An 11,268-nucleotide genomic window follows, 5' to 3' on the forward strand; every position below is an offset into this window, starting at 1 on the left:
GTCTATACCACTGAGACACCAGGGGAGTCCCTAGAGTAACTTTTTAATGAAACATGAAAATAAGACTGCACAAGTGAATATCATTTAGTGCATTAACAATTTCTTTGGAAGATTATCAGGAAGGAAATGTGCAATATGTTACCATAATCTAAAGAAATACTCTTTCTTTTCTTGAAGTATAGTTGATTTACAATATTTTACTGCTCTCTGCTGTAGAGCAAAGTGACTCAGTTTTACACACAGGCATCCATATATATATATATATTCTGTTAAAAATTATTTTCCATTATAGTTTATCCCAGGAGATTGGATATAGTTACCTGTGCTATACAGTAGGGCCTTGTTTATCCTTTCTAAATGTAATAGTTTGCATCTACCAACCTCAAATTCCCAGTCTATCATTCTCCCTCCCCTTCCCCACCTTGGCAACCAGAGTCTAATTTCTAGGTCCGTGAGTCTGTTTCTGTTTGGTAGATATGTTCATTTGTGCTATATTTTAAATTCCACGTGTAAGTGATATCATATGGTATTTGTCTTGCTCTTTCTTTTTTTTTTTATTTTTATTTTTTTATTAGTTGGAGGCTAATTACTTCACAACATTTCATACATTGACACGAATCAGCCATGGAGTTACACGTATTCCCCATCCCGATCCCCCCTCCCACCTCCCTCTCCACCCAATTCCTCTGGGTCTTGCCAGTGCACCAGGCCTGAGCACTTGTCTCATGCATCCAACCTGGGCTGGTGATCTGTTTCACCCTTGATAATATACATGCTGTTCTTTCAAAACATCCCACCCTCACCTTCTCCCACAGAGTTCAAAAGTCTGTTCTGTACTTCTGTGTCTCTTTTTCTGTTTTGCATATAGGGTTATCATTGCCATCTTTCTAAATTCCATATATATGTGTTAGTATGCTGTAATGTTCTTTATCTTTCTGGCTTACTTCACTCTGTATAATGGGCTCCAGTTTCATCCATCTCATTAGAACTGATTCAAATATATTCTTTTTAATGGCTGAGTAATATTCCGTGGTGTATATGTACCACAGCTTCCTTATCCATTCATCTGCTGATGGGCATCTAGGTTGCTTCCATGTCCTGGCTATTATAAATAGTGCTGTGATGAACATTGGGGTGCACGTGTCTCTTTCAGATCTGGTTTCCTCAGTGTGTATGCCCAGAAGTGGGATTGCTGGGTCATATGGCAGTTCTATTTCCAGTTTTTTAAGAAAATCTCCACACTGTTTTCCATAGCGGCTGTACTAGTTTGCATTCCCACCAACAGTGTAAGAGGGTTCCCTTTTCTCCACACCCTCTCCAGCATTTATTGCTTGTAGACTTTTGGATAGCAGCCATCCTGACTGGCGTGTAATGGTACCTCATTGTGGTTTTGATGTGCATTTTTCTGATAATGAGTGATGTTGAGCATCTTTTCCTGTGTTTGTTAGCCATCTGTATGTCTTCTTTGGAGAAATGTCTGTTTAGTTCTTTGGCCCATTTTTTGATTGGGTCATTTATTTTTCTGGACCTGAGCTGCAGGAGTTGCTTGTATATTTTTGAGATTAATCCTTTGTCTGTTTCTTCATTTGCTATTATTTTCTCCCAATCTGAGGGCTGTCTTCTAACCTTACTTATAGTTTCCTTTGTAGTGCAAAAGCTTTTAAGTTTCATTAGGTCCCATTTGTTTATTTTTGCTTTTATTTCCAGAGTTCTGGGAGGTGGGTCATAGAGGATCCTGCTGTGATTTATGTCGGAGTGTCTTGCTCTTTCTGACTTAAGTTAGTTTAATAAGCTCTAGGTGCCTCCATGTTGCTGCAAATTGCATTATTTTATTCTTTACTTATGGTTGAATAGTTTTCCATTGTGTGTGTGTGTGTGTGTGTGTGTGTGTGTACACCACATCTTCTTTATCCATTCATCTGTTGATGGCTATTTAGGTTGTTTCCATATTGTGGCTATTGTGAATAATGCTGTTATGAACAAAGGGGTGCATGCATCTTTCGAATTATAGTTTTGTTCATGCATATGCTAGGACTGGGATTGCTGGATCATATGGTAATTCTAATTTTAGTTTTCTGAGGAACTCCCATGTTGTTTTCCATAGTGGCTGCACCTATTTATATTCCCACCAATAGTGTAGGAGGTTTCCGTTTGCTCTGCACTCTTTGTAGCATTTGTTATGTGTAGACTTTTTGATTGTCATTCTGACTGGTGTGAGGTGGTACCTCATTATGATTTTGATATACCTTAGAGTAACATTCTTAACCCTTTAATGTTGAATACTTAGAAGTTGAGGAAAAGGAACTTAGGCATAAAATGAGGAAGTATGCAGCTTTCACTTTATTTTTAAATATACTTATAATTCATTATTACTATAAAAATGATCTGTATAAAATTTCCCACTTAACACCATTTGCCCACCTCGATCCAGTCTCCAAAGGGACCACTGTAACCATTGGCATAGATACCTATACCAATAGAGAAATACTTTATTGATGTGCATATTGATATGAGTATATATGTGATTTCTATGAATGGCATCATAATTTATATAATGTTTTACAACCTGAACTTGTACTATTCAAGAATAAATCTTAAAGATCTTTCTACATTGCTGTTTGTATCTCCTAGTAATTCCCTGTGTAGTTTTAATTATTCATTTCTTTGTGTTTACATGCTTAGTTTACTTGTTTTTTGCTCTTAAAATCAGTTCTTCATGCAGCACCAGTTGTAGATGATTTTCTGTGCACATGTACACACTCTAAGGTGGAAATTGAAATTCATTTTTTTCTTTGAACACAGATGGCCAATATTATAGCATTTCAAATTTTATTATTATTTACTAGTAGTAATAGTGGTATGTGAAGTCTCTTTTTCATATCAGGAAATTCTACTCAATTAACAGGAAATGAAACTAAGAAAGTAAGTAAGAACTAGATTTGGAAGGTAATAGGAGATTTCACTGGAAAAGTGCCATTTGGGGGAGTAATTATTACTTTCCAAAAGTACAGATGCAGGCATTAGTTTAGGAAACATGAAGACAGGAGATAAATACATTTCAAAAAGCAAAACATGCTCCTTAATGATGCTTACAAAACATTGAAAACTACTATGTTTGTTAAATGTGTGGTTTCAGTTAATGTTGCGTTAATGTTTCATCTTCCTTTTAAAGATGCCATTAAAATTTTCTGAAATGATATTATGTCTTTGAGATAAAATAGTTGTTCAGTTATAGTATAAAATGGAAGATGTATTTTTCTGCATGATAATTTATGAAAACTGTTTTAGCCATGAAATTGCCTCCTTTAGAAATCATCATTTACAGAAGGAGAGTACATCTAGTAATTAATAAAGACCAAACAGTTGACCTAAAACAAGTTGACTGTCAGTTATTCCTCCAGCAAAGATGGGTTGATTTGGATTCAGAAGAGAATTGCAGTTTGAGGTCTGCAAACTTTGTGAGCCATGTGCAGGTCCCTCCATGGCAAGGGAAGAAGAACACTTTCTTAGAGAAGAAGGGGAAGTTGGGAGGGCTGTAGAAAACAGGGTGCGTGTCTTTTTTATTGGTTAAGTTCTTTCTGGAAAAGAAGAAAAGATTTTCTTCTTCCTCTTGTGAGAGGTGCCCCTTCTGGTATCTTGTGCATGCATGCTCACTCATGTCTGACTCTTTGAGACCCCATGGACTGTAGCCCATAAAGCCTCTCTGTCCATGGGATTCTCCAGGCAAGAATACTGGGTTGGGCTGCCATTTCCTTCTCCAGAGGATCTTCCCGACCCAGGGATTGAACAGATGTCTCCTGCATTGGCAGGCAGATTCTTTACCACTGAGCCACTTGGGAAGCCCTCTGGTCTCCCAAGTGTATCTAATTGAGGCTTCTGTATTTAATTGAGTGTTTTTTTGGTTTTTTTTGGGGTTTGTTTTGTACAAAACTAACATATCCACTTAGGTAGCCTAACACTTCTTTTAAATGAAAATATATACTGTATTTGAACTTCAAATATCAGAAGATTCTATTTGTACATTTACATTATTAATGTTCTGTATTAGTGTATTACAGATAATAACACCATAGGTAGGTATTAAAATTATTGTGAACAATTGATAGATAGTTGAGAATAAAACCATCTAATTTTCTCAGTTAAAAATGCACCCTAACCACCATTCCCCCACCAAATAGAAAGGAAAAAGAAAGTTTCTTTTCTAAATTCCTAAACTCCTCCATCAAAGCAGAAAGCCATTAGAAAGTAGACAAAGAGGCATAGTGAAGTAAAAGTGGTCTTTGCCAATAGATTTTTCTTTGCATATCTTTTTTCCTCCAGCATGTGCGGTATAATCTGGACACTCAAATGCTTTCTTGAGTAAAATAATGCAATTTTACTGAGAAAATTAAAATAACTGGAGCAAGCAAAAAGCAAAAGAAAGGCGCAGCAAAAGGGTTTCTTTCAAACAAAATTTGAAAAATAGCTTTTTTTTTTTTTTTGGTGAGGAGGCTCTTTGAGATTTCAATCTTTCGTAGTAGAAAAGATCTGTCAACATTACCTGCTAGAGATACTGGGCTTCCATTGTGGCTCAGATGGTAAAGAACCTGCTGCAGTGTGGGAGAGCTGGGTTTGATCCCTGGGTTGGGAGGATCCCCTGGAGAAGGGAAAGGCTACCCACTCCAGTATTCTGGCCTGGAGAATTCCATGGACTATACAGTCCATGGGGCACAGAGTCAGACACAACTGAGCAACTTTCACTTTTCACTTTCACTAGAGAGTCTGGCTGAGATAACGTAGATATTAAATTACTGAAAGACACCCTAAGGTATTCCCTTTCAGTCTCTTCTGGAAGCAGTTATCCCAACTTATGAGAAATGACTTCCTTGAGTCTTCTTATAACCCCAAACTTTCAGGCCATCTGTACTTTGCCCTGCAGAGCCATGATCCTTAAATTTACAATAGATCCAGTTTAATATCTTGCTGTTATCTCCTTCACTCGTTCAACTAATATTGAGTGGATATTATGTCCCACATTTTCATTGCTTCAGTGTAAAATTTAACTTGGAACTTTCTGTAAGTCCAGGCAAAACTGAAAAGGAGAGCCACATTCTTTGTAGAAAGAGGAAAACAAACTGTCAAGAAATTAAATAAAAGCTGAGAGCTTTTCAGGGAAGTACTGTGCATTTCAGTAAGAGGAGTTTTGTGAGTTAGTAGGCTAATGCAGTCTGTTTATTATTTTTCCAAGACCAAACATTGGAATAACTGGAGAACTCAGTGTGTGAGCCTGTGTTCTGTATAAGCCAAACTTAGGTTGCTTGGGAATTCCCAGATCCTCTGGATTTGTTTTGTCACCTTGAATAACCTCACTCTTACCTGCTTCACATTGTGGGAAAAACCAGCTTCTTTCCAGAGTCTCTGTGAAGTGTGTATTTCTCCTCACTCCCAGCTGCTCTCCTTGCCCATGGTCACTGATCTGTTGATTCTGCATCTTGTCCCCTGGACCTGATGTTCTTTACAGCTTTTCTTCTCAGATTGAACACTGCACCTATTCTGTTCTTGCCAAAGCACAAGCAGCACAAGACTTTCCAAGTCTAGAATGTTTTACGAAAAGTAAGGAGAGATGGTGGAGGATTTTAGTCTAGCTCAAGTGCCAGCACTCATTTTAATTTATGATTTACATGATAGTAACCTAAAATTTCACATTTGATAATGCTCAAGGCAAGGTTTCTCTTTGATTAGACTGTCCCACTTTTCTTTTTCCTTCCTTATGCAAATTACAGCCATCTTCTCAGCCATTTCTCTTTAGGACCTTTATTCTCACCTTCTAGCTGCCTTCAACCCCCAGTTATTGTCACTTTATGATATACAGCAGTTGACCATTAAGACCCTCTTTGAGATATTTTCTTCAATAAAGACCCATCTCCACCAAGCTTCCTACTAAAACTTAGAAGTTAAGAGAGTACTCATTAACCTGAAGAGATTTTTAGGAACCTGGTAGGATTTCAGCAGAAATATTTATTTTTTATGTGTTCAGAGTAACTCCTCAGAAGTTGTGAAACTGGGAGTAATGATTTTGTTGCTGCTGTTTCATTTGTGTGTTTTTCTTCCAATCACATTAGCACTCAGGTAAATAGATTTTTACATATGAATTTGTGACCTCTTTTGGTAAGATGATTAACCTGCACATTAACCCTGTTTTTGTTTTTAATTCCTGTGTTTTATTTGAGAAAACAATGTATTTGAATATCTGTTGTTCTGTTCATATTAATGGCTAAAATTCCAATGTTTACTGGGAGTGACAAAGACACAGTAACCAAATGTTTACACAACTAGATGAGTAGAAATAATTTGAGAGAATATAGTATGTTTGATTACTTGAGAAGTATATTAATTTTAGAAGAAATAAATCTGTTAGAATTTCAAGAAGACAGGCTACCAGTTCTATAAAATTAACTAATGGATTCAACAAATATTTAATCACTGTCAACTAGGCCAAGGTACTATTCTTAGAACTGGGATATAATAATACGTAGGAAAAAACAGGGTTTGCATTCTGATGGAAATAGGCAGATCAAGTAAATGAAAATTTAATATCAACTATAGAATATGTCTTTTTTCAGACGTTGAGTGGTTGCAAGTTACAAATGTACAATATAGAGATTCACAATTTTTAAACTTTATATTCTACTCATAGTTACTATAAAATATTGGCTATATTGGACATATATTGTACAGTATATGCTTGTGGCATATTTTATACATAATAGTCTATATCTTTTACTCCCCTGTCCCTATGTTGCCCCTCTGCTCTTTTCTCTCCCCAGTAGTAACCACTAGTTTGTTCTCTATCTGTGTGTCATTAGTTGTTGTATATTTTAGATTCCACATATAAGTGATATCATACAGTATTTGTCTTTCTCTGTCCAACCTATTTCACTCACCTAGTGCCCTCCACGTCCATCTAGGTTGTTGCAAGTGACAAAATCTTATGTTAATAAAATACCTGGAGAAAAATACAGTGGTATATGGGGAATAGGAAATGACGAAGGTTGGAAAGACAGGGTTGTAAAGATGCTATTTTATTGAGCACTTGATAACGTGACATTTGAACATAGATCCGAAGGAATTTGTGGAGCCAAATTTGTGTGATCTGTGAGAAGAGGATTTCAGGAAAGGAAAGTATATGAGTGAGGGCCATGTGTCAAGTGTGGAAAAGTTGTTTGGCTTAGAGTGAGTGAGGGAAGAGTAATGGGAGATGGGGTACATTGTTGTAAGGGTTATGTCAGGTTTTGTGGAATCTTGTAGTGATTTTAGCACTTTGGACTTTATTCTGAGTAAAATGAGAAATTATTAAAAGGTTATATCTAAGAAGTGGTAAGAGCTAAGGAGCAAGATGATTTATCTTTCAAAAATGTGACTCTGACATATGTTTGAGGTTTAGGACAGGATTTGAAGCCAAGAGACAATTTAGACTACTAGAATAATCCTGAAGAGATAATACATCATTCTGGACCAAGGCAGATCATAGTGAAGGTGGTTTAGAGGTATTCAGTGTTAGGATATATTTTGAAAATTTAGCCATCAGTGTTTGCTTATAGATTGCTAGATTATGGGTTATGAGAGAAACAGAGATGTCAGAATTAACTCCAGGTATTTGGTTTTTTGGATTCTGAGCAAGTAGAATAATGAAGTTGCTGTTTATTCAGATGAGTAAGACTGAAGTAGAGGGAAAAGCAGGTTTGAGAGGGGGAATCAGGTTTTGTTTTGGGAAATGGTAAGACTAAGATGTGTAATAGATAGCTATGTGGACATGTCAAGAAGGGCATCTAGAATTCCAACTAAGCTATAGGATAGGGATACACTTTTGTGACTTACCACATCATAATGTAGATTTTGAGTAAATCCATGGGACTAGATTAGGTCATTTAAGGTAGGAGTACAAACTGAGAAGTTCAAAAATGGAGTTGTGGGTGCTCTGGTATTTAGAAATCAAGGAGATGAGGAAGCTACAAAGGAATATATAAATGGTGGAGTTGTAAGATCAAAGGAAACAGAGAACTTTAGAATGACAAAAATATATGCTGTAAGAGGGCAAATTGCAAATGACATGGAAATAATTCTACTTACTTTAGCAGAAAGCATAGTGGTCAATCCGAAGGCAATCTACTTGTATCTTCTATGCTCACTTACGTGTTAGGAAGGTGCTGGGCAGCTTCTCACTGGCAAGACAACAGGGGTAGACTACACATGGTGGTCATTATGGCCCATATTCCATCTGGCTATGGAATAAGGATGCTTGTCTGAAACTATGATCTGGTAAATGGTCACTTTCAAATTTCTCAGCCTCTACAAACTACAACCAATTAAATTTAAGTGATATTTATGAGCTACTCTGTTATGAGCCATATTTTATCCACACTGGAAGAGTAAAAAGGCATCCAGGTTGCCCATAAAACTAGAGCAGGAATTACATTGTTTAACTTAAACAACTAAATGTGATTTATTATAAAAGACAAAGTATGAAGGCACAAGAAGAAGCACTCAGTAATTGGTTGTTGGTGTGTTATTACGTAGGGAATAAAGTCCTCCACGCAGGGCTAATGTTTGAAGTGCTTTTATACACAATGGGAAGGCCAGAGGATTATTGGTAAAATAGAAAGTAAAGGTGGGGTGACAGACCCCAAACTTGGGGTTCCAAGTGGAAGATTGTCTAGTGAATTTGGGTAAAAACTTGGGAACAGTATGTGAATGGAGTGGGTTGTAAGGATCCTTTCATCAGGGTGGACTGATAATGGATGATCAATCAAGATTCTTTGTTGTATCAAACTTAAACCATTCAACCATGTTGCTTTGGTGTTCTTCTCCCTCCAGGTTCCTTAAATGAGACTGCCTTTCCTTAATCTGTCTTTCTGTCATCCTTAGTTCTCTTTACTTCTTTGCAAACTGTCTAGGAGTCAGGCTGGCTATGGCAGTACTCAGCTAGTTCAGGCATTATCAAATCTTCCTCTAGCTTTCCTACCCTTGACGAGCTTGGAATTAAGACTGCCATTCTGGATGCTACATAGGGCATTATTTAGGATATGAACAGCAGAAAGCCATGAGGTTCCTGAGACAGGAAAAAAAGACACTTTATTTTTTAAAATTTATTTATTTATTTTAATTGAAGACTTATTACTTTACAATATTGTGGTGGTTTTTGCCATACATTCACATGAATCAGCCATGGGTGTACATGTGTTCCCCATCCTGAACCCCCCTCCCACCTCCCTCCCATCCCATCCCTTAAGGTCATCCCAGTGCACCAGCCCTGAGTGCCCTGTCTCATGCCTTGAACCTGGACTGGTGATCTGTTCACATATGATAATATACATGTTTCAATGCTATTCTCTCAAATCATACCACCCTCTCCTTCTCCCACAGAGTCAAAAAGTCTGTTCTTTACATCTGTGTCTTTTTTGCTGTCTCGCATATAGGGTCATCGTTACCATCTTTCTAAATTCCATATATATGTGTTAATATACCATATTGGTGTTTTTCTTTCTGACTTACTTCACTCTGTATGATAGGCTCCAGTTTCATCCACCTCATTAGAACTGATTCAAATGCATCCTTTTTAATAGCTGAGTAATATTCCATGGTGTATATGTACCACAACTTTCTTATCCATTCGTCTAATGATGGACATCTAGACTGCTTCCATGTCCTGGCTGTTATAAGCAGTGCTGCGATGATACACGTGTCTCTTTCAATTCTGGTTTCCTCAGTGTATATGCTCAGCAGTGGGATTGGTGGGTCATATGGCAGTTCTATTTCCAGATTTTTAAGGATTCTCCACACTGTGCTCCATAGTGGCTGTACTAGTTTGCAATCCCACTGATAGTGTAAGAGGGTTCCTTGTTCTCCACAACCTCTCCACCATTTATTGTTTGTAGACTTTTTGATGGAAGCCATTCTGACAGACATCTGACTGCCATTCTGAGATGGTACTCATTGTGGTTTTGATTTGCATTTCTCTGATAATGAGTGATGTTGAGCATCTTTTCATGTGTTTGTTAGCCATCTGTATGTCTTCTTTGGAGAAATGTCTGTTTAGTTCTTTGGCCCATTTTTTGATTGGGTCATTTATTTTTCTGGAATTGAGCTGCAGGAGTTGCTTGTATATTTTTGAGATTAATTCTTTGTCAGTTACTTCATTTGCTATTATTTTTTCTGATTCTGAAGTCTGTCTTTTCACCTTGCTTGTAGTTTCCTTTGTTGTGCAAAAGCTTTTAAGTTTAATTAGGTCCCATTTGTTTATTTTTGCTTTTATTTCCAATATTCTGGGAGGTGGGTCATGGAGGATCCTGCTATGATTTATGTCAGAGAGTGTTTTTCCTATGTTTTCCTCTAGCAGTTTTATAGTTTCTAGTTTTACATTTAGATCTTTAATCCATTTTGAATTTATTTTTGTGTATGGTGTTAGAAGGTGTTCTAGTTTCATTCTTTTACAAGTGGTTGAGCAGTTTTCCTAGCACCACTTGTTAAAGAGATTGTGTTTTCTCCATTGTATATTCTTGCCTCCTTTGTCAAAGATAGTGTGTCCATAGGTGCGTGGATTTATCTCTGGGCTTTCTATTCTGTTCCATTGATCTATATTTCTGTCTTTGTGCCAGTACCATACTGTCTTGATGACTGTGGCTTTGTAATATAGTCTGAAGTCAGGCAGGTTGATTCCTCCAGTTCCATTCTTCTTTCTCAAGATTGCTGTGGCTATTTGAGGTTTTTTGTATTTCCATACAAATTGTGAAATTCTTGGTTCTAGTTCTCTGAAAAACACCATTGGTAGCTTGATAGGGATTGCATTGAATCTATAGATTGCTCTGGGTAGTGTACTCATTTTCACTTTATTGATTCTTCCAATTCATGAACATGGTATACTTCTCCATCTATTTGTGTCATCTTTGATTTCTTTCATCAGTGTTTTATAGTTTTCTATGTATAGGTCTTTTGTTTCTTTAGGTAGCTTTATTCCTAAATATTTTATTCTTTTTGTTGCAATGGTGAATGGAATTGTTTCCTTAATTTCTCTATTTTCTGATTGTTATTGTATAGGATTGCTAGGGGTTTCTGTGTGTTAATTTTATTTCCTGCAACTTTATTATATTCATTGATTAGGTCTAGTAATTTTCTGGTAGAGTCTTTAGGGTTTTCTATAAAATGCAAGTGTCTGTGGCTCCAGAGTTCCTTCCAGCTTTCCCAGCAATGCTTAGTATTGATCTTAAAGGAGACTGTAAGAAAGTAAGTTCA

Source organism: Cervus canadensis, chromosome 4 (assembly GCF_019320065.1).
Source record: "Cervus canadensis isolate Bull #8, Minnesota chromosome 4, ASM1932006v1, whole genome shotgun sequence".
Taxonomy (NCBI): Eukaryota; Metazoa; Chordata; class Mammalia; order Artiodactyla; family Cervidae; genus Cervus; species Cervus canadensis.